The 27,730-nt window shown below is 45.7% G+C and overlaps 1 protein-coding gene and 1 long non-coding RNA gene across 11 annotated transcripts in view; one reads left to right on the top strand and one right to left on the bottom strand.

The window, feature by feature from the left end:
- zmiz1a (zinc finger, MIZ-type containing 1a) overlaps positions 1 to 27,730 on the top strand; it is a 108,255-nt gene that overhangs the window by 33,238 nt on the left and 47,287 nt on the right. For 6 of the 10 annotated variants that reach the window (XM_037124131.1, XM_037124129.1, XM_037124121.1 and 3 more), the window contains one exon: positions 7,604 to 7,682. The exons of 1 other annotated variant lie outside the window; for it this stretch is intronic. The gene's annotated coding sequence lies outside the window, so the exon portion shown is untranslated. Of the gene's footprint in view, positions 1 to 7,603; positions 7,683 to 22,649; positions 22,709 to 27,730 lie in introns of all 10 variants that reach the window. 3 more of the 10 variants (XM_037124125.1, XM_037124124.1, XM_037124127.1) reach the window with 1 other exon arrangement.
- LOC119033708 lies at positions 157 to 5,926 on the bottom strand. The gene is made up of 3 exons (XR_005079353.1): positions 4,995 to 5,926; positions 1,040 to 1,122; positions 157 to 268 (listed from the first exon to the last, which is right to left on the bottom strand). It is a non-coding gene; the product is annotated as an uncharacterized LOC119033708 (long non-coding RNA).

Genomic DNA, 27,730 nt, shown 5'->3' with positions numbered 1-27,730 from the left:
TGAGAGATTTCGATGTCCCAGACAAATTCCAGTCAGTTATAATCTTCTTTTCACTTTTATGACTGGAGAGATTTAAATATTTTGGACACCATCAGATTTTCCTTGTCTAAAAAAAGCTCATTTACTGGATAATGGAATTGCTCGTGTGACGTGTGCCTATGATGTTACCTGTTACCTGGTTCTGTTTTTTTGCAGTGTATCCCGTTAGCACTTGTCGTCCTTTGCTGGTGGCTTTTTGTCCGACTGAACAAGTAGCATCGGCGGCCAGCTGGTGAGAGAAATCACAGCTAAGGGAAGCAGAGCAAGACAAGTGAAAAGGAACAAAACAAAGGGAAAGCCCCCCCCCCCCCCAAGATGGATTGTTTTACCCATTTAGCGAAGTTTTTCCTTAATTTCTACCTCGTCTTCCTCACCAGTGCCATTTGCTTTTCACTGGTTTGTCTGTCGACAGTCTTCTGGTTTCCCTTCTTCTGAGCTCCGAATAAGCTCTGGGTGAGTAATTTACACCCACTGAGTGAAAAACAGGCTTTGTAAAGTGCTTTGATTTGATCAGGTTGAAATTGCTGGTTAAATGCAGTCCATACCCCAAAACAATGCAAACAGAAAACTAGTCTAAAACAAAGTACCCATGAGGTTGTTGAACCGGCATCAGAGTTGGATTTTTCGACTCTGTTGGATTTTGTAGCACAGCTCTTTAGTGCAGCATGCTACAATATGCTGTCTTCTTCTAGATACGGTGCATTAGTTAAAACCTGCGACACTAAGACCCACACGCCGAAGTACCGGAATGTGCCATCCGCATACAGTGCAGACAGGGAAGAAATACAGAAGTATCATCTCAGTAAACTTGCCGCAGCTGTAATGAAAAGACGTGGTGGTAGGCGACTGAGTCTGACAGTTTTGCGTAGGAGGTACGATTTACATGAAAAATTAAATGGAAATAGCGCACTGTTTTAAATTTCCGGGGTCAACTGAGTGTTAGTGTGGGTGTGTGCTGTGAGACGGCGTACAGCTTAAATTCACTGTGCGTCGTAGTTACTTGCCCGAGATGGTTTCACAAATCAACGCTGCCGGTCTGATGAGTTTATGCTGAAGATATTCATAGTTACACAGTGCGTGAATCTGCTGGGGAAAAAAAATAATACATACAGCTGATGACTGTTTACTTATAAAGTTTGACTTCATATTTTGGACAATATTAGTCATTATGTCTGCTATCATTTAACATGAGGCACGTGGATGATTTCATTTGTCTGCACTTCCATTACTTCAACAATGGGCCAATCTCTCAAAGACATCCCATATTCCTCCAAATCACGGGTTTCTGTTTCTTACTAATATGGTGTATTTTTTGCCTTAAGTGCACGCCATCGACTGTTTGATTGCAATCATCTGTTGTTGGGAGCGCTGTCGTCTGATTACAAACACGTGTTTTTCACCAACTGAGATGGCCATCGAGTGAGGTAATGGAATATAAAAAAAAAAAAATGTAAGACCGTGCGGAAGGTAGCGGGCTGCACAGTGGCTCCGTGGTTACCATGAAGTTCGAGGGGTTTGCTCACTGACTTTGCCGAGTTTGAACGCTCTCCGGCGTGTTTCCCTTTGGCTGCTCTGTTTTTCGTGCAGCTGCGCTGAAGGTGTGAATATGTGCAACCCTGAATCGGATAAGTGGGTATGGAAAACGGATGGATGGCTTTTCTGTCTTGGCTGTTGTGTGCATGCCCTGTATCTCTCAGCCAGACAACAATGCTCGTATGACTTAATGAATGTAGGAAGCAGAGTCACTTAATTCTCCAAATGTAATTCCCAGGCTGGAAAACCCCATGATTTTAGCAGTGGTTTTTGAGCCTTCACAGTGACACTGCCTATAATTTTGTGGCAGCCGTGACAATATTAGTCCAGCTCCAGATTCCGTACAGTCAGTGTTCCCTCGCCCCGACTTCTCCGGTGCCCTGACAGCCCTGTAACCACACACCGGTGTTTATGTTCTTTAGGTTAACATGGTTATCTCTGCACGCAACCTGAGCCCTCAACCTACACGGGCACTTCTTGGCATACATGTGTGTGGTTGCGTGCGTGTGTGTGTGTGTGATCTTGCAGCTGCAGGGCCCGTCTCTCTCCAGAAAGAGCTGCAGGGACTTGCCAGTATTTTCATTCCCTCTGGAGGCATTTCCGCACACTAACAAAGCCCGGCCTGCGTGATGAAACGGAAAGGAAGCAGCTTTTGTGAAGGGAGCAGCCGATTGGTGTGTGTGTGTGTGTGTGTGAGTGTATTTGTGTGCGCACTGCTGACCCTGGCTAACAGTTTGTTACATGCAGATTTACTTTTGAGCTTGTAATTCAGGCTCCTCCAGGCTCTTGTTTGCAGACGAGCCTACTGTAGCACAAGAGCAAGCCTACTCTGAGTCCCATCCAGCAGACAGAGTTGCCTCCTGTTTGCCTCTAATTAACTGGTAAAATAGCGAGCTTGTTAGCTTGTTGGAGGGCTTGTTAACCACTGGCCTTTCACAGTCTTCACTTCCTGTGTAGCCCCTGCCAAAAGGAAATGTGTGCTGCAGCCCAGGTCACAATCCTCCAGGGTGTCTGGCTCTGGGAAGGGACTGAATCGAACCAATGAAAGTAGAAATTTGTCTCAGTTTTTACAGTTCCGCAGGACTAACATAAAACACTTGTTTGCCCGGATGTCTGCGGTAAATAAATAGCGCTGATCTGAACTGAAGATTCAGCTGTTTTTTGGGGGGTTCAGCGTCTGGGTATTAATTTTTCTCTTTTTCTCTAAGTCGGTGGTTTCCAGAAATAACTCCTTGGTTTTTTTTTGTTTTTTTTTTTTGGCAAGAGCTGAGGTGGAAGCTTACACGAAACACTTCTGCTGTCTCACTTGGGGTCATGACACAGCTACCGAAAAAATCACAAATGTTAGTTCTTTTCGCAGACGGGAGCAAAGCAACTGCAGGGATCCTACAACCCGCAGTGTCGCCGAAGCTGAGATTTTCTTTGGGGTTGTCTACAGAGTCAGCGTCCTGTGGGTTGACGGCCAGGGCCCTGTGACACACGCTCATGCCCATAAACAGGGATTTGGCCCTCTGGAGAAAATAACCTTGATAATTACTGGGTGCATATGGACCTGCCCACAGCGGGGGGGAGGAGGAGGAGGAGGAGGAGGAGGAGGAGGAGATGGGGGTTGACTGAGAAGGAGAACGAGAGGGAGAGAGAGCCACATCCGCTGGTGCATTCCTCCATGCTGTGTCATACTGGTGCCGAGTTTCCCCTCCGTTTGCACAGAGATTTCCACAAGGCAGCGAGAGTGCAAAAGGGCTACTGACGCAACGCTCAGGGCTGTGGACACTGACATTTAAAGTTTAACGAGGCAACGCACGCCGTTCACTCATGGACTCCCCACGGTAACAGAAAGACAACAAAAACGGTCTGAAGAGTAAGCACGAGAGGCGTGTCGGACAGTTGTGAAAAATTGGAGAAGAAACATGACCTAACTGTTGTCATAGAGTTCGACTCGCCTCCCCCCCCCCCTCGTCACATGGCCTCCCCAGTCTGGCTGAACTGGCATCATTGCAGCAGCCAGAGCTGAATGTCTGTGGCTGGCTCACGGCCCGTCTGCTTGCCTGTCATTCAGCCGGTTAAAGAGGCCTTGTTGAACCGCTGCGCTGTGCCGGGCTACTACAGGGCCATTCATGCCTGTAACGGCAGAAACAGCCAAGTCCTGTCATCAGAGCTAGCTAGCACATACCAATTTATGACTGGAAATGACAAGGGCATTTCGCTGGATAAGCACAGTTTCTCCTCGAGCAACCTCGCAACCGGCTTTTTCAAATTTTTATTGTATTTTTTTTTTTGAAAAGTCTGGATTACAGTTCAGAGAAGGAGAGCGAGCGTCTTTAGACAAACACAGCCTTCACGTCTCGGATATGTTCCCCGCCTCTGTTGCATGTACATCTAGTGCAAAGTGAAATAGACTGATCCGTTCCCCAAGGAATCGTACGACAACAGCGCAGAACAACAAAACAGATCCTTTGTGCTGCCTCGGATGCTGGAAATGTTCAAACAGAAGACTTGAGAGTACAGTTTGTCACTCGGAGAGAGTTTTTTTTTTTTTTTTTGTCTTTACCCCCCCTCCTCTTCCTTCTTGCTTGTCAAGTCGCCTCTATGCGCCTTTTGGCTAATGGCAGCTCATCTTGTCACAGATGACCCGCGCTTCACCGGGACGTTCTCTGTCCTCCTCTCAGTCCCCGTGTGACACCCAGAGTGAGGACACGCATGAGAGCCATGACTTCATCCTCTCCCTCCTTCCCCTGCCTCCTCCCTCTCCTCTCATCCTCCCTTCCCCTCTCTTGTACTTTTCGTCTTCCTCCCCTACCCCCTCGCTCTGCGTCTGCAGTCCTAACATCTTCCTGCTATGATTAGCAATAGTGTTTTTTCCCCAGCCAGTGTAATGTCTAGAGCCTCCTGTGTCCTTGGAAAGCAGCCTAATAAGCTCAGACACACACTGCTGTCTCTGCGCTCCACGGGCCTATTCTCCAGTGTCACCCAGCGCACACTGAGGTAAACAAAGGCCGCCACACACACACACCACCCCAGTGTGCTAATGGACCAGCATACCAGCCCACTGAGGACAGCATCGACGCTAGCTTGCTAACGTTGACCTTCCGTGTGCCAATCACAACAAATCTGCTCCCTGATTTGAATACGGGGAGGAGAACAGTGTAAATTGAAAGCAGAAATCCCCCCGGTGTGAGACAAGATGAGCCTCCGAATAAATTATTCAGATGGCAGCCTCTTTTTTTTTTTTTTCCCTTCCCTGCATGATTCTCGCCTTCTGCTACGTTTAATGGCATCTGTGATGACGCCCGTTGGAGATTAATCCAGATGTAAGACGTTCACGCGTGTGTTTTTGCGCGTGCGAAGCTTACACTCACGCGTGCTTCTGTGTGTGTGTGTGTGTGTGTGTGTGTGTGTGTGTGTGTGTGTGGCCTGCTCACCTCTCTTCTCATGCGTCCCGTCGCGTCGTATGATGGGGAAACAAAGCCTCAACAGGGGAATTTATTTCTTCTCCGGAGAGGGCTGTAAATAAACAACTAGTGAATCACTGCCTCCATTTGTTTTTCTCTGATAATCCTGCGTGTGTCGCGAGGCGGCGTGACAGTGCTCCGCAAGCCGGCGTAGCTTTCCCGGCGGCAGCGTTTCCTCTCGGCAAGAGTGAGAAAACACGCAGCACCGGCCTCATGTTTCATTAGCAGCCATCAGTAAATTACTGTGTGCTCTTTCATATCACTCGCTGCAGCTCATTTAGCGCCATGATGGTACACTTGTATGAGCGAGGAATAACACCGGCATTAGACATTGTGCTTTGGAACTACTCAGGCAACTAAAGACACGCAGGCACGGAAAACCAGCAGGTGCAATTGAAAAGGAAAACCCACAACAGGTCCTGCTGTGAGCGCGTGTCAGTTAAAGTGAGCATCAAGGATTTGCTGTTAAAGGATGACCTTCCTTGACACCAGCGCTCACAAATGGTCGAATATGAAATATACTGCGTTTAGGGAGTACAATGCATTTTCTCACTCCAGCAGAGAATTATTATTAAAGTGTGTTTTTGGCTGCCGTTTTTCTGAGGAGGGCAGATTCATTCTTAAAATGTAATTAGGCTCGGTTCACCCGAAATTGAAATAAAACAGATTTTCTCACTAATCTTTGCAAAGCAGATATCTTGTTTTGGTTTCATTTTGCAGACTTGTGTCGTCTGGGAGATTTGGTCCATGTGGTCTGGCTGTAAGACTACAAAAGCTGTGTATGTTTTAAGAATTACACACTGGTTTGCTGCCTGTCAACGTTACAGTGAATTTGCCTCTAACATTTATGATCACACAGAATCTCATCATTAAGTTAGATACTTAATCTGTCACATTAAACTTTGTACACATTGTTAAAAGTACTGACAGTTTGTTTTTTTATTGTGTTTTTTTTTTAGCATTGTCAATTTTCATCTCAATAGCGCGCTTAGCCAGTCAGCTAGCATAGCCTGCTACTGAAATAAAGGAAAGCAGCGTTTTTTAACATTTTTTTATGCACTGACGTCTAAGCTCGACTGCTCGCTTTCGCAAGACTGTGCACATCAAATATGAAACTTTTCGGCCCTTCTTCCAGACAATAACTATTAACAAGCTAACGTTAGCTTAGCTCTGAAAATCAACATTGTTCATGCAGTGAGCGACGAGCTAACACGCTGAATGTCAAAACGATAAACAAAAAAAACAAACACTACACACAAAAGTGAACGGTAAATAAAGTTAACAATATTCTCAAAGCTAATTCATAAAAACTGAAGCCACGCGCTAAATTGACAGGAAGTGAGCACATGTGCAGGTTTGTGCAACAAATATGTAGAAATGGTAAACAATTGAAATGAAGACTGACCAATACAAAAAAAAGAAAAGAAAAAAAAAAAACCTCTCTCTATAGCTATCACTGGAGGTAAAACATAAAACATGAAATGTCTTTATATATGCAATGTATTTCCTGGGGAGGGTAAGCAACCCTTCAAACTAGAGGAGTATACTATTATTTTCCCTAATTGCAGTCGTGTGGTCTTCATAATGAGCAGAGCACAGGTCCCCAAAAAAAAAAAACTGAGGGGTGTTCCTCGTATTAGCTACGGTTGGATGACTAATAGCAGCAGTGAATAATGGTGTGAGCAGTGTGATCCCAGTTCTTTAGGAATAAAGGTAACCTCCCAGTGTGTAAACCTTGATTAAGAGCAGTCGTTCGGCTAATGCTGCGGCTGGTAACGCCAACGTGACAACATGACTGCACATAATGAGCGCTGGTTTACCATGGCTTTTTCCTTTGTGCTCAAGAACCCCTTCTCTGGATCCCATGTCCAAGTGTGAAATTACAATATCAGATCATATTTAGTTAATTAAACCCATATGACTAATTGAATTGGACTCAAATATGGGAGGGAAATGAATAAATCATGGAGGTGTACTTAGGTTGTGTGTTAACAGTAATTAAATGTTCGGCAATCTGTAGCCTGTGCAGATAGCTCAAGTTTATTTTCCACCTATTGTGCGAGTACACATGTGGGGAAAAAAAATGGGAGCCGGACAGTTTTGGGAAGAAGTCTCGCAGAATATTAATGAAGTGATGTGGGAGTTTCAATCACAGAAATACGTAAGTGTTTAAAGTAAGCTAGCGCATTGATAGTTGGCGAGTGGTCCTCCCATTAGGAGATCGTAGTTAGAGAAGAGCCAGACGCAGACCAGAAATATTCCTCCATGATTAGAGCCTGGAGAGTTCAAAGACGGCTGCTTCTGCAACTAGAAGGGCTCCAAACACTCAGAAGAAATCAACTCGTATTTGTCATTTAAGTATCTTATCTTTCATATTTTGGCGGGGATTAGAGACGCACATTCTCTCCAGCTCTGTCACTCCTTGTTATGTGCTTCCAATCTGTCAGATGCGCGACAGGGTGCTTTATTACATCTCGATAAATGATGCCACCTAAGTCTTGTTTTCCTATCACTAAAAAGCAGATTGTGTTTTGTCACACTCCCTGATGTGCGTTGCATTCTGCTTTGTCTCATTTTAGGCGCGCTCTGTGATTGATGAGGATTAAGAAACCCGATTTTGCCTGATAGCAAACGCAGGAACGTCCTCATCCACAACTGGTAAGAATCCTGATTTATCCTCTTGTCAGAAGCAGCGGCGGTGATACAGATATGCTTTCGACGTGGTTTCAGGAACAGGATAAGACAGCTGCTGTTTGGATTCTGTCTTGTGTCGCCACTAAAACACGCAGGCGTTTTGTCCTAGAACTGAATTCACTGGTGGTGTTTTACAGTAACTGAGGCGACGACTGAATGGAAAATAGAATTGTCTTTTTTATTCAGACAGACTTTTGCAATGCTCTGGCCCTAAAACTCAAACTCAAATCATCTGTGTGGAAATGTAGTTCCCGGTGATACTGAAATCGATACTGCGCTTTGTTTTATTGTCCGGACGCTTTGAGAGGACAACACTGGGCCACATGCACGTCAGAACATACTGAGTTAATCGCCACGAGAGGCAGACCGCCGTTGTTTTGAATGAAAGCACATGGTTTCGTGACGATTTACATGATAGGGATTGGATTTTGTGGGCGAGGGCATTTCCTCTTTGCGTGTTAGACAGCTGGCGCTTGTCAGGTAACAGAGCAGTCAGTCAGAAGAGCCCAAACAAGTTGTGTTGCCAAGCTCCACCATATCACCCTTCTTCCTCTGATGTGGTTGATTCAGAAAAAAAAGAAAGAAAGAAAAAAAAAAAACTCCAGACGCTCTGAGGATGTTTACAAGATCACATTCTCGCATGCGTACCTCAGCGGTGATACCTTTCTGGCTCCGCTTCAATCTGCCCCTAGGGTGTGAAACCTGAACAGCAGCAGTGCTAGCAATGGTGAGTTACCATGTCTGGCTATTGATCTGCTCTATCAGTAACAATATAAATCTCTCAAGAGGAGAGGGACAACGGCTTATCCCCATTCACCCATCCTCCAGTCTTTTGCTTGCATAACCTGCAGGACGACGCGCCGTTTAGTGCAGAAACGTGCATGAATACTGCGTTCAATTAGCCTTCGAACAGCGTGAATATGATGTGTTCAGTTTTCGCGTCGACTGCATGAATATTATGCGTTCATTTAAAACCTTGACTGGGGAGAAACACTCCATCAATCGCCATCACAGTATCAGAGACCTTTGGCTGAAGTGATTGATGATGTAATTGAGGCGATGAGGATGTGGGGAAACATCTGACTAAAGGACGTCGCGCCATGAGTGAAATAAGGACCCCCCTCCCCCCCCACACACACACACACACACCACCGCCGTCCCTTTTTGTTTGGGAGGCTGCGCAAAATGTCGACGGCGTAGTTTGTGTACATGTGAAATGGCATCAAAGCGCTGGAAGGTGAATAATTTTTGGTGGCATCTGCACATTCTGCAATATGCTAATGAGCAAAGCTGCAAAAGCCAGATTGCCAGGAGAGAGAGAAGAGGAGATGGAGGGAGCAGAAAGAGGGAGGGAGCAGAGAGTGGAGAAGAGAGAAACAGACGGAGGCTGGTGTAAATTATGGATGCAACCTGCGATTTCCAAGAGGAAAAGAAAGGCAGAGAGAAACCTCAAGTCATGCATATCAGATTACACATTTACCACATTTTCTTATCATGGTCCGTGAGCAAACGCGTATACAATCTGGCCTCTGCGTGCGTTGTTTGAGAAGGAGGGGAAGGGAGAGCACTTACACATTCATCCATGTCGAGTTGTGTGGAGCTGTGTTGCGCCGTCGAGCGTCCTCTGAACTTGATATGACGTGTGCGTATAAAGCTGTGTTGACTTTCATTGCGCTATTGTGTCGCACTGCTTTGCATGCGTGTGCGTCTAGAGTCACATGGCCCCTGATAGTTCACACACATCGTTTCGGCACTGAGCATAACACATGGACACAGTGGCGAGGCTGTTTCTTTCGGAGTCTGTTTGAATTACTCAGCTCACACTGTGTGTTTAAATGACATTGTTCAACTATACTTGACTAATGATACACGGCCTGCTGAGCTACCTGTTTTTTTTTTTGTTTGTTTTTTTTTTGCTTTTTTGTTAAAAATACTTCACTCTCATCATGTTTTTTGCTTGCATGAGCAAGGCTAAGTTAAGTAAAAGTGAGCGTTTGTGTCCTACCACCACATCCCACCCTGGTGTGCCAGTCCCCTAACAGCCCGTGTGAATAATGGATCCATTCTTTGAGTCGTGTCTGTGACTGGGGCCTGAGCAGTGGTGTGGTTTCCCCACCAGAGGTGGAGGTGGAGGAGACGGGAGGGGCTGGTGGTCTGGAAATAGCTCTGCCTGAGCCGGGAGCACCTTAGTTGGGCCTCTGTGCCAGCCTCACCTTCCTTTAACAGGCTCGCGCTCCACCATTCAGAGTGATCCCCCCCTTTAAAGATGGCATGGAGGAGAAGGAGCAGCGTTTTCTAAGAACTGGACAGGAGCCACGTTGCACTTAAAGAGAGAAGCGTCTGAGCCGGGAACAGGAAAAAAACCACAAAAAAAAAACGATGTAGCTGCCCTGGAATTTGCCTGCATGTAAATGTGTGTTAATGTGCAAAGTAGGTCATTTATTTGGAGCAGGGACAGCTGTAGTGTGCTTCTCTGGAGCGATGTCAGTGTGGGGAATTTCATAAGCAGACACACTGCTGGATTTGGTGAGCTGGGGACTTGCATATAGTGATATTTTGTTTATATGTCAAGCCCAAACCCTAATATACCAGAGGGGGAAGGAGGCGGGGGTGATAGTATTTGAAGGTGAAAATGGCTGTGGTCAATCCACAGACAGCATCAGTAACCACAACCAGAGATAGCAGCCTAAAAATCAGACTAAATCAGATTACCAAACAAACAGCTAAGAGGATTAATTCTGATCTCTCTCTCTCTCTCTCTCTCTCTCTCTCTCTCTCTCTCTCTTTTTTCCCATCAGACGGACATTAAATCTGCAATCTATAAAATCCCTTCAAATGATTTTCTATTTTACTTTGCGGCCCTCATTTTCCGGTCGCATGTTCGGAGTGAAGCGCTTTCTGCTCCCGGTGAACTCTGCCCTTTTGTTCTGCCTCGAGGCCTCTAGAAATTGCTTTACTACACAGGGTATCATATCGGTCTTTAAAAATATCTTCGCGAGGCACAACACGAATCTGACCTCCGATCAGATGCTGCACGGCTATCTGTTAAGCCCCCATAATGTTATAATAGCTTGTTCCACCCGGCGCACTTGCTGTTAGGAATAAAGCTGCGCTGAGAGACGCCTGTGGCTCTGCGGCTGTCACTTCAGCACGCCGAGCAGCGTTCACCGGCTCAGACCTAATTAAGAGAAAACATAATATATCGTAAGGAATAATTACACCTTGTCCCCGGCTTTCAGAGATCAAAAATGTTACCGCATTTCTTAGAATTAATCTCAGCAATGATTGTTGGTATATAGTGCGGTACAGTATGTTCTCTGGGAAAAAAAAAAAAGACTGTAGATTAATTTGGTTAATATTTTATAAAGCTTACAAAGGCAGAGGGCATTTGAGGCTTTTCAGATTATTTGTTCTTAGCCAATATTACACACCACGGCTGAGCTGCTGCTGTGCCGCAAAGTCTACAGCTCTCGAGCACAATGCCAAGACGAGGCGCTCGCCGTTAAAAGTGTTTATCTGCGATAGCGCTGTTTGTGAAATGGGAGACGTTCAGATGCGCTGCTCCTTCTCCTTAAGCCGTGATCCGATTCAAAGGGGCCACTCCGAGGAAAGCGCCGTATCGCTCTCCTGAGTGCTGATAACTGCCAGCAGATTCGTATTAATATCCTCAGTGGTGCTCTTTGATATCAGCTGATTCATTTCAAAACTCTGCTCGGCTACTCACGCACACCCGGCAAGCACAATGCTGCCGTTTCTCTTGACAGCTGGACAAACTGACAATCCAGCTCTCGATCACTCCCTCTCCCTCCCTCCCCTCTTAGTCTCTCTGATAGAGCTGTACATTGTAACCAACAAGGCTGTAATCAGCGCAGACCTAATCAAATCATTGCTCCAACAAGCAGCCCTGGCTGCCGGGCTCTCACGAAACACATCTCAGATCAAGAGGCAGGCTGCTCGTACAGCGGCGCGGCGCTGTAACCAGCCACCGCTCGAAATGTCAGGAGAAGTCGGATTTTTTTTTTTTTTCTCCCGGAAATGTCACTGACAGCATAATAGCTCAGTGAAAGAGTGTCTCATGCTATGTTTTGTATCTCATGTCAGCAGGTGTGATATGTGACTCTTATGTGTGTGTGTGTGTGCATGTGTGTTTCTGGGTGCGTGCACAAATGTGTCGGTAAGCAGAATGCTGATGTTGTTGATTGGAAGCCGGTGTGTGATTGGCAGAGCGCTCAAGTCATTAAAGTGTATGTGTGTGTGTGTGTGTGTGTGTGTGTGCGTGTGTGTTTTAGATCTGCACGTGTGTGTTTTAGATCTGCACAAACAAATGCACATCTCCAAACCTCCTCATTATCGGCAGCAGGAAAGCTGCCTGGGCACCAGGACAACTCGAGAGAGTGTGTGTGTGTGTGCGCATCTGTGCCTGCGCGTGTGCGTGTGTCTTAGTGGTGTGCGCTCTGTTCAGTCCAAACTCGTTCCAAGATTTGGTTAACCGAGTTGGCTCGCCCAATCACATCGCCACGGAGTGTGCAGTTGCTTGAGCCTCTGTTTCATTTAGTGGCACCCACGCTGTTGTCCTCTTGCCACGAAAACACAGAGGCGCTCGTGCTTTTCTGCACATGTGCACGCACACGCACGCACTGCTGAATGAGCGAGAGACAAAGTTAGAGTGAGAAAGAGGAAAAAATGAGAAAGCACCAATTAAGCTCCTCAGACAAACCTGCCAACAGTCATCAGGGGGTTGGAGGCGGAGAGCGTATTTGTGTGTGTTTGCGTTGGGGGGGGGGGGGGTAGGAGGGCGTTCGACGAGAGCAGTGGTCTCTAACTTTGTGTTCCAAAATAAAAATCAGTTTCTTGCTTTTCAAGTTTATCTACAGCTCATTACAGCGAGGTGTAAGTAACCTGCTGCGGAGGCTGGCAATTATCAAGAGCTTGTAGCTTTTTATGCTTGTGTGTGTTTGTTTTTTTTTTGACAATTTACCGAATAGTGCTTGGTGTCGATAAAATGATGTTTCTTTCCTCTGCTCACTTTCACCATGTCTGTTACTTGGTTTACACCACGTTATATCCAAAAATATCTTTTGTTTGATGCATCTCTTAGATTAAGTGTTGTTTATGCACAAACACCTTTAGCTGTATCCTAAAATGTAAGCTCTGTGTGTAGTCGTTCTTCACACATTTGCTGGTTCCAGCATCTTAAGCTTCTTCCTAAATAAAGAATCTTTGGATTGTTATCTGCTGGTTGTACAAAAGAGGCATTTTGAAGATGTCACTCTGGGCTCTGGGAAGCTGTGATGAGCATCTTTACAACTATTGGCCATTTTAGTAAGAGCTGCAAAGGTCTGCTGATTATCAAGTAATGTTTTACGGAAAGAGGAGTCAAAATTCTCTGATTCCAGCTGGCTAAATATGAACATTTTCTGGTTTATTTCCTCCTCCATGACAGTAAACTGAATGTCTTTGGGTTGTGGAGAAAAACAAGACATTAAAGGATGTCACTGATGAACACTTTTCACCGTTTCTTTCTTTAATTTTATAGACAGCTATACGATTATTTGAGAAAATAATCAACAAAATCATCAACAATGAAAGTTGCAGCTCTGATTTTATGAACTAAACATGAAAATAATAAGCAGGTCCGGTTGCAGCCCTGTTGGTTATCAAAGCTGAATCAGTTTTCTAAGCAATAACCATTCAAGTACATAAAATGTCTTTGTTTTCCAGCAACCGGTAGCTAATCCTCAATCCAAACAATCTACGAGACAGAAAAACTCTTGCTGCACTGCCAAACTCCACTCCAGCCTCCTCCTCTCCTCTGTGTTCATGCTGGGAAACAAAAGGCTAGTTTGGCCAAATCAGGACTGACATCATTGGCAACAGCTGCAGGCGGCATGCACTGCGTGTCTACGCGCTGAGTGTGTCTCTGTGTGTTTACGTCTGTGTGTGCGTGTGTTTGTGTCTGTCAAGATGAGGTGACCTGATTGCTCAGCTGAGCAGTGAGGGAAGACCCGGCCTCGTGTTGTCAGAATAGCACCAATAAAAGCCCCACAAGAGACGGACCACAATGCACCCAGGCTGGCGGCCCCTCCCCTCTCAGAGTCCCTCTGTGTTTTTGTGCGTGTGCCATATCCCCCCACCCCCCAAGCCATGCACACACTTGCACTGCCACTCCTGACCATGCCAAAGCAGATTTGGAGATGAGGAATGATCCACCACTGGCCGTGCACTGCTGTATCAGCTCCCAGCTACAGAGAGGTGGGTCGCACCAAATCCTGTTTAAAGAGCCTTTTATCCGTATTGTTGGAAAGACAGCGCTAGTTAGTTACAGCCGGACCTCACCTCTCCTCTCCTGACAAGAGTAGGTCCAGGCCAGTCCGGTGCACCGTTTTGATCTGATTCCAGTAATAATTTCCATGTACAGCATAGACTTTGTGAGAGGAAACCAAGAGACTCTTTTACGGCTGCATGTGGGAGTTTTTTTTTACTCAACTAGAAAAGGGGGCTGACAGTCTGTAAAAACCTGCAATGAAACATGTCTCACTTTGCCTCAAGGAGCTGTTAACCCACTTAAATCAATTGAAATTGTTTAGGTTTCTGTGGAGAGTTTTGCCATGACACCATGGCCTAAATTATCTGTTTGAAGAGGCCCTTTTCTTTCGGGCAGAATTTGGATCTTTTTCAGCACGAGCGCGGTCCAGCTTCGAGATATTGACAAACAGCACAAAGCGGCGAATATCGGCAGCCTTTGTCTAACGTGATACATTTCTGGATATTAAGCAAAGCAGATATCAAGCAAACACTGTTTGTTAGCGCCAGGGAAAAAAAGTGGGTGGCCTCATCATTCACCTCTCCCACTGTGAACACATAAAATGCCTTCCTCGACACGTAACACACAAACAGAAATGGCCCCCTAACCCCCCCAGGGGTCTCACCTCAGTGGCCCTGTGGCGAACCATGTGTTTGTGTGCGAGGCTTAATAACCTTACTAGAGCCATCCCACCCCTGCTGCTCTGTCTTATTACTCCCTGTACCCTTTCTGTTTGGTCCAGAGGAAGAAAACGAGATAGGATGGATTTCACGCAGCACCTTGGGGGGGCTGGAGGCAGGAGGGGGTGTGGGGGGTGTGGGGGGGGCAAGGTTGGAATGAGGATGGCCGGGGGGAGAAAATTGAGGAGAAGGAAGCAGAGAAAATGAAAGAATGGAGTGGAGGGTGGGGGCCGGCAGCAGTATTGACGTAGTTCAGATAAGTGAAGGATTAGTGGATCCACAATGAGCTCAGAGCTGCTGCTCCCCCTTTTCACAACAGCCAGTGGTGAAGTGGCTCTTTTTAATGAACTGTGAAAAAAAAGGACATGCTTGTGTACATATACAGCCATTTATACCGAAGATAGCTTCCATCTGTTAGCGTCAGCCCATTCATATAATGAATGAATGATTCTCCACTCCACCTACTCATTTTTTCTCATCTTTTTCTGTATGACAGCGACACGAACACCTAGTTTTGATATTATGCCTTATTATGCGTAATAATTAAAGATGATGATCCGCTGATATAGTAACAAGGCGTTGATCCTGCCCATGTAGCCAAATCCTGACATTGCTCTTATCTCTATGCCGAAGAGATCCATTAAGAACACACCAACACGCCACACCGCTGTTCTGGGAGAGGTTTGTCTTCATCACGGTGAACCTGGGCGCTGTAGTTTATTTCCATCACACATACACAATCTACTGCTGTAAATATTAGCAAGAGCATCAGGTGCGTATCAATCCGCGGTTGAAAATAGTTCCCAACAAATGCACTGTGTACTTCTGTGTGAGTAGCGTCTAGTGAAACTGTATAGTTGTGACTTGTTTTTAAAGATCTTGTCCTCAGTAGGAGGGACAGGGCTGAGGATCGAGTGCCACAGACAGGACGGGGAAGTCGGAAAATATTGAGGGATGTACTGATGCATTGTTTCTGCCCTTTGATGGGATTTGTTGACAGTGTTAAATGTTGTTGCTGAGCAAGAACTTGTTAAATGTAAGACTTAGTTCAGGATATATTTGATTAGAGAACAAGGCTCAGACACAAGTACTGAGGTTTGACACCCAGGCCCCGGTGTTCATGCGTGATGTGTCTGACTCGTCATCGCCGCACGTTTGTTCTTTGTTTCTTCCTGTCTGTACTTTGTTGTCAGCTTGTCTTTGTCAATGTCCACCCATTGACAAAGACTTGACACGTCCGCTGGAGAAATCCAAGCAGTGCGTACTTAACTGTGTTTCTTTTGTTACTCTCTCCAGACACACACACACATGCACACTCGCCCAATGCGGCGGATACAATAGTCCAAGTCATAGTTATATCTGCTGCTCAGGTTGAGAAATGCTTGTTTAAAGTGAGAACTGCTTGTGTGTACGAGGATAATGATACACGAGAGTCACTTGAATACAGGTTTTGTGCGTCATTGAAAGCGCCTTTATGCGCCTGTTGAATTGTTTGTGTCCCGTGTGTACTTCAGTGTGTGTCTGTGACGACTCGAACAGGTGTTTCTGATTGTGTGTCCGCACGTCCGTGTCTGTGTGTGTTTTGTGTGCGCGTGTGTGCGCGTGTCCACACGCATCGGTGAGAATCCGCAGGGTCAGGTGTCTGTCTGGTTTCACGATGGAGTGGAAACCCAAGGGCTCAGATTACAGCCGGGGTCGTCTGTTCGGCTTCAAAAGGCCCCAGAGGTTAAAGTGTAGCTCTGGCTGGGCAACCTCACACACACAAACACTACACACACACACTACACGCCCCATACATACATAACATGAAGGAGGGCAAGTAAGATGTCGAACTTTATTCGCAATTGCTGATTCAGTTTCAATAATGCTTTTCAGGAAAGGAAAAGTTAAAATTCTTTGATTCCATCTTGAATGTAATTATATTCTGGTTTATTTACTCCTTTCTGACAGTAAACAGAATATCTTTGTGGTCAAAATAACACATTTGAGGATGTTTTCCTGGGATTTTGGAAACAATGACCGTCATTTTTTTCACCATTTTCCAACATTTTCCAGGCCAAACAACAACAGTGATCAGTAATGAAGAAATTGATCTACAGAATACTAAACAAAACAATAATCACTAATTGCACCCCTATGTGAAACAGATAGAAGTTATATGTGACCTACATATATGCTTACATCTTGACAAATCATCCAAATGCTTCTAAAACAAACTATCTTGCAGACAAACTAACCCGTTAATTAATTAACTAAGTCACGGATTGATTCATTCTCAAGTTTTGGTATTCATCACACTTTAAACGGCTCTGCTCCTGTTGTCTCTCTGATTAGAAATGTGTGACTCACATCAGCCACTCATAATAGATTTCCTGCAACACGGTCGTTCTTCTCTTTTATTTACTTCATCATTGGACTACTCATCCAAAAATGATAATGCGGCTAAGTTACGTGCCACGACATCTTTCCTCAGAAGACTTTGATAAGCCGGCTCTGATCATTACTGGAAACCAGTGACAATCTGACCTGTCGGCGTAGCAAAATGACACTTTGGTTACATAAGCCTCATATTTTTCGCTCAATCTTTCCCTACCTCTTGTTCTCTACCATCAGACCCCCCCCCTCCTCTCTCTTTCTCTACCTCCTCATATACAGGAACTGGCCAATTTCCTGAGCCTGTTTTTCCATTTTGCTTCCCTCTGCGTGTATCTTTTACATGCGTATGTTTCTGGGTTCCTCTGTGTGCGCCTGTTCGTCATCCTCTGTCTCTGACTGGCTCTCAGCTAACAGCTTAAAATGTCACAACAGTTTATTTTCAACGGGGACAAGCTGGTTTGAGAGTGACCCCAGCGCGCTCGGCAGAGTTTGAGTCAGGTTGCGACTTTTGCAGCTTGATGCGCTTACGTCACAGTAAGTGTGTTTAAAGGCTTTATTGACGGGCATCTGTGTTGTTATATCTCTAGGTTCGGACAGAAGGATCAGCAAAAAAAGCAAAAAAAAATGTTTTTAACATGAGTATTAACGCTCATGTTAACAGATTTGTTTTACATATTTTGACCACTAAAAGCAATGTAGAGCAGTGTTTGTATGAGCAGTAGGGCTGCACAGTGTGATTAAAAACAAAAGCATTTTGCGATTATATACGTTATATAAAATGATTGCATTATAGTTCATGTGTTAGTATTAAGATTTTCCCTGAAAATAACCGTTGGAGTCATGCAACAGTCATGGGTAGCAAATAAACCTGGATGTAGGCAAAACATACATTAATTGGTGTGTCACGATTTTGAATTTTAAATCCCAAATCAAAAGTTAGCTTTCTGTTTTGAAATGTAAAGGCAGGAAAAGGAAAGGAAATGGAGTCATGACCGAGATGTATTTGCTGCTAGGCATTTCTGCTTTAATTTTTAATTATACCACAGATCAAATATGTAACCTTAATTAACTAAAACAAGCTGATGATATGAAATTGGTATTCTGCTCATATTATGAGTGGTTTGACAGCTGTTTATTTTTTCTTCCCTCCAAGATTTCATTGGCATATATTGGCATGGAAGCTCATATGATTCAATAGTTTGGAGGGGAAATATCACACGGTACCAGCTGCCTCAGAGCCTCAGTGTAAAGCCATCCAGGGGACCTTCCTCCTTTGCACTCGACTGTGTAGTATCACCTTTAATGGATGCATTTTGTCCGCCTTGACTCCCAGAACACGTAATCTTACACAAATTCCTGATCAAATCTCAACAAGTTTACAACAAGTTAAACAAGTTTCTTACCTTTTATTTTTACTTATTGATGTGTCACAGCTTGTGCAGAAAAGCACTGGTCACCAGTTGGAAAAAAAAAAAAACAAAAAAAAAAACACCTTTGAAGCCATTCTAGTGAAAGCAGCAGAAAGATGAGAGGAAGAGAAACATGATTTGAACGTCGGTGTGCCCCTCTAATGGCCACTTGTCCAGCCGAGGCGGTGCATCTTTGATCAAAGCTGACCGGCGTTTCCCTCTGGCTCCGAACTGGGCCAACCACACACAGCCTCGCAAATGTTTTTTCCTATTCAGATTGCGGCAATTACTATTCGACACAAGGTTCATTTAGTGGCTGCTGTCGGCGTGTTTGTGTACTTATTGTTGTGTGTGTGTGTGTGTGTGTGTGTGGCCTCGGTTGAAGAGGGAGATCCTTATTGCCCTCGGCACAGTGGCTCATGGAAATCAATGTTTGATTTGCCGGCTACTTGATAAAGGATTTAATGCTGAAACATGCCCCCGCCCTCTCCCGCTCTACTCACAGTAAAGAAAATTGCCTTATTGAGTCCATTTGTTCATTTTGCCTTCATTCAAGCTTGTGTGTTGCAAAGTGGTGGTATTTGCCTCTGATCATGCATGGTTGCGATTACCTGACAGACCTTGCGTCCTCTCACTGCCGACTGCCAATACATGCGTTTGTGTGTGTGTGTGTGTGTGTGTGTGTGTGTGTGTAGTGTCCAGAGTGCTGTATAACCCCCTCTCCCCCCGGTGCTCCCTGCTCTCGGTGTGTGCGTATCGACCAGACGCTGGAATGGAGAAACGCCTGCCCAGCACACAAAATCAATGGCTGCTGTTTTCTCTCCTCCAACGGCCTCTTGTTATCTGCAATGAATACAAAGCACATATTGTAGCACACGAGACACACACTCATACGCCTCATCTTTACGTCCACTCTGCTATCTGCCGCTGCGGCGGGGGGTCACATCTAAACTCGCAGGAGATCGGGGCTAAATTAGAAGTCAGTTACGCTTAATTGGAAGGAATGCGTCTCTCGCCGAGCGTTCTTCTGTCACCGGGCGAGGCTTGAGTGAGACCTACGCCGCTGCAGCTTTCAGCCGCCTGCAAAGTTGATTATTGCTCCTGCCCGTACAGTCTGCACCGTGCCAGCAAATCAAACAAGGCGGCCGAGAGCATGAATGAAACATCATCCGTCTTCCATTGTGTTGAGTAGCATTAACAAAGTGGCCAACAAGTGTTTATTTAGCCAGTGGGCAGTCCATTTCATTTCAGGCACGGGGATAAGATCAAGCCTATTTTCACCATTATGCGAGTGTCCCTCCCTCCCTCCCCCCCCTCTCTTTTTCCCTCTCTCACTGTCCTGAACTCTTTCCTTCTCGCTGTCTGTCTCTCTGTCAGGGATTATAGGTGGTGGGTGGAGGAGGAGGAGGAGGAGGAGGAGGAGGGGAGGTGGCAGATTAGCGGCGGCCGTCCGGCGGGTCCGTCTGTCTGTTGTCAGAAAATAGAATTCATTTGTGTGATCCAGATGCTTATGCTCAGCTCTCTGCGTCTCTGTTTGTGTGTGTTGCTCAGTCAGAGGAGAGGATTGGCCGCTGGGCCGGGCGAGGGGGGGCGGGGGCGGGTGCGTGGCGGAGGAGGTGGAGGTGGAAGTGGGGGCTAGCTCACATCCGCTAGGCAGCTTTTGTACTCGCATCAAAGAGAACGGCCGTGGCCTGATGACTACCAAACCCCGTCTCCACACCCTGACAGCGTCGAGCTAAAACAGTGTCTCTGCAGCTTCATAAAAGGTCCTAAAATATTTTATTGTTAGGCCTCATTTGTTTCAAATTTGAGAGGTTATTATTTAATTGTGTTTATTCATCTTTTGATTAGTTATTAAAATGAGTTATGCTCTTCTGTGCGAAAGTCAACAAATCTTTAAACTTACTCCTGACACTTGCACTTACCTGCTGTCCAAATGCAGGTTAAAGTAACTCACTCTAACAACCAGGAAGTGTTAGGGTTCATTCATGTTTTCGTGTTCAAGCGTTTCCACAAGTTTAAGACGGAAAAGTCACAAGGCATCACATCATGAATGAATTTTGTGGGTGAAGAATTAGTTGATTAATCGATGATGAATTGTTTGTCATTTATGGAGAAAATAGGTCAAACATGTCCTGTTTCTGTGGGGCAGGCAACTGGAAGCTCAACATGAGTTCCAACCAAAATGTTTGCAGATTGATGGCGAACTGTCCTGCTTCCCGCTGGACAGATGAGAGTAACATTAAGGATTACAACCGACCATAATCAATATTTCCTCCTGCTGCTAATGGTACAAAACCTACACAATGTAAAATGTTTATTAGCGGTACATTAGTCTCACTGAAAAGAAATGCCAGCATGTATAACGTTGAATATTAGCAATCCGTAGCCTCGGGTTGTGCCTCACAGAGTTTATAACAGAGTATAACAAAAAATACGTCTTTACCTCATCACTTGAATTAGTAGAAATACTTAACGCTGTTGTGAACAAGTCCATAATTGCAAAATGAGTTTCTCGTCCGCGAGGGCCAGCCTAGCTTCTGGAGCTTCGCCAGCATTTTCGGAAAGGGCGGGGTGAGCGAGGTAGTGTTGCAGTGTCGAACCCTTCACTGCTAGATGCCACTAAATGCTCAATATAGTGCACACTGTACCTTTAATGTAAGAATTTGCTGCTTTTTCTTTGTCATTTATCGCTGTAAATGCGGAGTCTGTGGGTTTTGGAAGGTTGGTTGGACAAGAAAAAGCAATTTGAAGACATCATTTTGGGCCTCTGGTAGCTGTGATGACCACTGTTCACACTTTCTTGTGACTAAGCAATTCATTTAATAATTGATTGGAATTGGTTTCTTTCTTGTGTTTGGGCAGCATTTTCCTTTTGAGAGTTTAATCCTTTACTAAATATTAAAAAAAAAAAAAGGGTTTTGGTATAAAAACATGTCAAGCGCTGATGGCAAGCGCTACTTAAATGGGAGAATTATGATAATTAATTATAATGGGAGAACTTTTTCAAATATTTTATCACTGGGCCTGAAACCCTTTCTGATTTTTGGACTGCTGGTTGGACAAAATGAGGGCGATCATTAGTGCCAGCGAAGACAGAGAGAGCAGACAGGGGCTGTTGTTAACAGTCGGAGGAGCTGGGGGTTACTACAGAGGGGGAGCGGGGTCCTCTGTTGTGGCTTTGTACGTTCAGGACGGGAGCGGCGTTGATGGATGGACCCAGATTGAAGATCTCGTGGAGGGCTTGGGAGCAGGATGCTGGAGGAGGTCTGTGGTGTCCCTGAAGGAAGCACAGTGGAGCAGCTGAGGGAGAGAGAGAGAGAGAGAGAGAGAGAGGCAGAATCACCTGTCATTAATCACCTTCCCTCCACCTGCCACCTCTCCACTCTGCCTCCTGTCCTCTCTTTATCCCTGCTGCCACCCCTCTTCAATCCCCGTTCTTCCTAACTGTTTCTGTGCAAGTCCAAGTGCAGCCCCCTATTGTAAGCAGACCTTTCACAGCCTTTGGGTTGTAGTGTACTCGCTCCCAAACATCACTTTGGGAGGTGTTTAATGCTATTACGAGGTGGCAGTCCAGGCACCATGCCCTCCAACAAGGAGAGATGGACTCATGCCGGGGCTAAACACGACTTAGTTTTCTTAATTCACTTAAACTCGGGTGCTTCTGCCCTCTGCCACCAGCCTCTTAACTTTCCTGGTCAGCGGAGCCCTCTAATGCCCGCCTGAGACTGCTGTAATGCGAAGGGGTTGCTCTTTTTGTTGCTCTGAGGTCAGTAAGAACATTACGAGGTGCTTTGACAGGTCAGAAGTCTTTGGCTGGAGCTGGTGTGTGTTTTCTTCGCCAACTGTACTTCCCCACAGCATCTGGCTGAGGGAGGCCGGGCCTCTCTGAGCTGCCGGCTTACAGGCAGTGAATTTGGATCCCGACTCTCGAGTTAACTAGTCGCTGGTTAGATTCAGTCACCCTCTCAAGTCCGTATTGGCTAATCCTTCCACTCCAGTCCCACTTAAGATAGTGAAATGATGTTTTTCTTTTTAGAGGTTGTCAGAAAAAAAGTTGCCGAAATAATTGACTGTTGAACTGTTGTCATTAGTTCAAGCACGAGAAATCTTAATCTTATTATGAAATATTAAAGTATCTGTTCATGGTTGCTCCACACAGAATCTGCAGCGTTGCCCACCCTGTCAAGAGTAGCTGGCCTGTCTGCATCGCTGGCAGTGGTGAGTGGATTGATTGTAGTTTCCTCAGTAAACAAACCAACCTAGTGTCGACAGGGAGCGCCGCCCCTCCGTTCACACCCAGCAGAGAATTGAGTAAATATGGGTTATTGGCTGAAAAAAGTCCATAACGTGCATCCCTACTAATAACCATATTCATACACAAAACATACATTTACACATGACCACAAATGTGGTTTTTCTCACCTGCAATGCTTGAAAAAGAAAAAAAAAAGGGTTAGTCCAAAAATCTGAACAATCATTTGGTGTCTGATACATGTTTACATCCTGAATAATGCGAATGCAGACCTAAAATCAATAGTATTAATAAGGATAATTTTTCTTTACTGGTATACACTATGTATACAGTATAGTACAAATGTATCTATCATCACACATTAAATAATGCCTCCAAAGCAATCAGTGTACCACTGTTATGTAGATGATGCCCACAAATCCTCACATACAGTACAGAGTACCACTCTCAGTTTACACAGTTGATTTAGAAAAGGTCTTTCTGGCACAGTGAGACATTCAAACCGCAATAACAAACCAGCTACTAATAATGTTAACGACACAAACCAAAACATCGCTATCTTTCTCTCGGCCCACTCTCCTGTACAAACAGAAGCATTTCACGGCATTTCTTCCTTATCTGCAATCTCTTGCCTATATATTAAATGAGCAACAGTGCGGGCTCATTAAAAATGCATGCTGCGCATTGAGCTTAGGAGACCAATTATCCCACCTAGCTCCTTCTACAATGGCTGATAATAAAAGCCCCTGCAGTCGGCCACTCCCCGGTTGCCTCGCTGCCTCAGCCACTCTCACCCCTCACCTCTCTCTTTCTCCCTCCCTCTCTCTCCGTCTCCCGGTCCAGCCGCCTGTTGTCTTCACACCAGATCATCAGTAAACAGGCTTTTCACTGGATTTGATGGAGTGCAGTGTTTTGATCTGCTGGGATTTGTGTGTGTGTGTGTGTGTGTGTGTGTGGCGGGGGGGGGGGTGCTGCTAATACTGCTGCGCTCTGCAGGTGGCAGCGGACAATGGTATTACAGAGAGAGGCAGACATTTGAGCACACACGCAGACAAAGACACACACACCTCATGTGTAAATATATAGATGAGACTGTTCCAACACACATCATGCCATCATGCTTTGTGACAGGAGTGTCTTGAGAAGAACGGAGCGCCTGGAGCTCTGAAGCTGTTTCCCGCCACATGCTGAACATCAAATATGGATGCACGTGGGAAGCGACTGCACCACCGGAGCACTTTAAAGCTTCCATACGGGCAACCTGCTCATCAAAGGGCCACCGTCACTGTATACATATGGCGCTATATAATGTACAACCCCCACCTTGCGTTTGTACGCGCTTTTGTACGTGCGTCGCTGGCGGTGTACCCTTTGAGGATCAAATATGGGTAGTTTTACTTCACAGCAGGCGAGTAAGCAGCAGCAGAAAAGATGGTGATGTGATGCCATTCTGTAGCTGATGATTGGGTCTCTTTAAACCTATACATCAGCACACATGGTGAGCTGTCACCACCTCTCGGCACTTCAAACAGCAGAGAGCTGATGGATGACACATCCTGCAGAAACACCCTCATACAAACAACCAAGGAACTCTCTCAGCCGCTCCCCCACTGTGCTGGAATCAGTTTCACTGCTGACATGATTAGTCTATTAATCATTATTAGTCGATGAATCAATTAGGGCTGCAGTTTACATTTATTTTCTTGATCAATTCATCTGCAGATTATTTTGAAGATGACTCGATTCACCACAGAAGATTAAAAAAAAGCTCAAAAATGTTCCCAGAGGCAAAGGTTGTTACTTCAGATCGATTCTGCTATCCAGCCAACAGTCAAAGCAGATCCTCGCATTCAAGAAGCAGGATCCTTTAAATGATCAACATTTCTTCTTAAAAAAAAGCTTTAACGATAAATGAATTATCAAAATAGAATACAAACATTACAAACAATCATTGGTTCCATAATTTGAATGGTGTGAATTTGTTGCTCCTCTCAGTTTATATCATTGCCAAGTGAATATATTTGAGTTACGATGACTACAATCAGCATTTTTCACTTTGTTGTGACATTTGCAACACTAAACAACAAATCAGTAAAGGGGGAACGCCACTAATTTTACATATCGTGCGTCCAGGGTGTAGAATTTAGGGGGATCATGTTGCACCGCTGTGTTTTTACAGCCGAGAACAGACAAACATGGCTCCAGAGAGGGCACTTTTTGCAATCACCAACTGCACCACTATGTGCCACCAGCTAAAGCTGGTAAAGGTCTCAAGTTATGTCACCTGAGGCAGCATCAGTTAGGTCCAAGGACTACAGGCTTGAAAATCAATAACGCTGGAGTTGTCTGTCTCTTCACGTCTTTGTTTGAAGCTACCGTTCTGAAGCTATAGTAGCCATTTCTAGCACAACATGGCTAGATCTCCGACTTGCACTGTTGCTGTTTGAGTTGCATTGCAGGGAAGCAAAGCAAAGAAAAACGCACCGAATAAAGAGACTACTCGGGAAGGACTCCTTTAATCCGAAAAATGTATCAGTTTGCGTGAGAGTGTCATTTTAGTTGGCCGGGGGAACCTGTCAGGGCCAGCAGCCAGATTCGATCTGATATGTTCGCTGGCTGAGGAAAGCCCTCCTTCTCTCCCTGTAGGTGTTGTTAAAATCAGACTGACTTCATTAATAGCCTGATCTGGATGTAATTAAGAAGGAGCGAAAGGCAGCCGGCAGGGAGGGAAGGAGACAGTGAGAGGGAGAGAGAGAGAGAGAGTGTGTCTCCTCCCAGTGTTCTTTTTAAATCCCTCTTGTCACCGGTGTTGACAGGCCGCGGAGAGAAAGCTTGAGTGAGAAGTAAGAGGAGGTCAGTGGAGTGGCTTGTTGACGGAGCTCGGCCCTCCTCTTCTTGCCGTCTTGTCGCGGCCTCGTAGTGAGAAAAGGCCTGTTGCAGCTGGTAAAACCCCAGCAGCGCCGGGCCATCGCTGCGCCCCGAGACGTTTTGGGCTCGTTTGCCTGCGATTGGTCCACCTCTTTGTCTCGCGTGCGTTGCTGCGTGTAATATCTGAAACACACCCGATCACATGCGCACCAGTTTTTCTACACTCGTGTTTACGCCGCACTGGGTGGAAAACATAAATTGAAGACAGAGCGTTCCCCGTCTGCGGGGCTTGGAAGAGGGTTTGGGCTCGGAAAGCTGGCTTTCCTCTCAGGAAGTGTTGTTCCTCACCGCTCTCCATAAACACTGGAAAAGAGACCCAAAGAAAATGTCCCAGACTCACTATTTCCACTGTAAACACGCAGACATACACATATTATACTGCTCCCTCTCCCGACTCCCCTCATATGTGTCTCTTCTCTCTCTCTGGCAGACGGCTATATATTTTCCCAGAGGAGCGTACAGCGTGCCAGAGAGTGCGATCCAGAAAACCAAGTCCTGACCTATGCAGATCAGCTGCCTCAACTTTTAAATGTAGGCTTGCTCCTTTAAAGGCTTTTCACAGTGTGCATGAACACAGATGGCCAGGAACAAAAGACAAAAAGTCTTTATTTAGTCAGGATTTCGCATTCAAAGCTTTCCGTGCAACACTGTTGTGATTAGAAATAAAGCAATAATAAAAAAGAAAAAAAAAAGACAGGATTTGCCTGTTTGCGTCGAAGCCCCTGGGTAAAAATGCCAGGAAGTTGAAATTTACCTCTCGGAGCAGCGTAAATGTTGCTTTTCAGCCTGTAACAAGTGGTTGTATCGCAGCTCCCCCTGCGAGCCGTGTGAGTTAATAAATCCACACCGGCGAGAGCGAGAAAAAGCTCTTTCCATTAATTTTAGTTGTCATGGCATTTATTCCCGCGCTGGAGCATTGTGCTGTGAAAATATCATCGATAAGTCCCCCCAAAAAAAAAAAAAAAAACAGCAAATAAGACTTGAAATGTTCACAGTTTATCACTGTCAGAGCTTGGATTTTGACAGCAGGGCGCAGAAAGTCTGTAATCTATCACAGGCAAGTTGTCCTCTGTGATTTCACGGCGGCTTTTTTGAAATCATCAAAGTCTCGCCCCTTCATGTCAATCACGGAGATGACACCGCAAACAAAATGCTGCAGATGATGTGCTTTTGTTGCAGTGGCAGCCTTTGGGTTTAGCAGACATTAGCCTTTGCTGCCGCTGTGGTTAAAACACTGAGCTCACTTTACCACCCAGCTGACTTACACAGCACCCTAACCTGTGTGTGTGTGTGTGTGTGTGTGTGTGTGTGTGTGTGTGTGTGTGTAAGTGCGTGTGTAGAGAGGGAGAGAGGCAGAGCGAAGGAGTGTCAGAGAGAGAGAGAGAGAGGTTAGAAACCCTTTTTTTTTATTACATTTCCTCCGCAGTGAAAGAGGAGGCAAGATGGACACTCCATATCTCCCCGCTGCGCCAGAAAACTCATCTAAATGGAAAACACATTGTCTTCATTATTTTGCAAGAGCTGAAAGAACAGGGTTGTCATGGTAACAGCCATCTGAGTGAGCGCAAGCGGGCGGCCGAGGGGCTGGTTTTAGGGCCAGAGGAATGGAGAGAGAAAAGAGGAGGGGAGGGGGAGAGGAGGAGGAGGAGGAGGGAGGAGGGAGGGAGGGAACAAGGAGTCAGGAGAGGAGGGGAGGGGAGGGGAGGCTGGTTGGTGGAAAGAGGAGGAGAGGGGACTGAGATGAAGAGAGTGAAGACAATAGAGATGGAGGGAAGAAAAATAGGAAATTGTGGGGTGAAACAGGCTGAGAGGGAAGAGAGCAGCGGGTGTGATGGGGAGACGACTGAGGTGGGGGGGGGGAGACAAAAAAATGGAGGAAGAGAGCGAAGGGTTTGTGAGAGGAGGCAGGGAGTGTCTTTTCCAGCGGAGCCAGACAGTGCAAATGGCCAGTTAGAGGCTCTCAGAGAGCAGTTCAGAGGCCCTTATTAATTTCAAGGGGCAGCAAGATGGTAGATTTAACATCTTAGGAAATCTCTTCCAACTGTGGCTCGCTGCAGCCC

The sequence above is a fragment of the Acanthopagrus latus genome, chromosome 15, assembly GCF_904848185.1.
Source record: "Acanthopagrus latus isolate v.2019 chromosome 15, fAcaLat1.1, whole genome shotgun sequence".
Classification (NCBI taxonomy): domain Eukaryota; kingdom Metazoa; phylum Chordata; class Actinopteri; order Spariformes; family Sparidae; genus Acanthopagrus; species Acanthopagrus latus.
The sequence above is the reverse complement of the archived record's forward strand: the minus strand, read 5'-3'. Positions and strand labels throughout refer to the sequence as shown.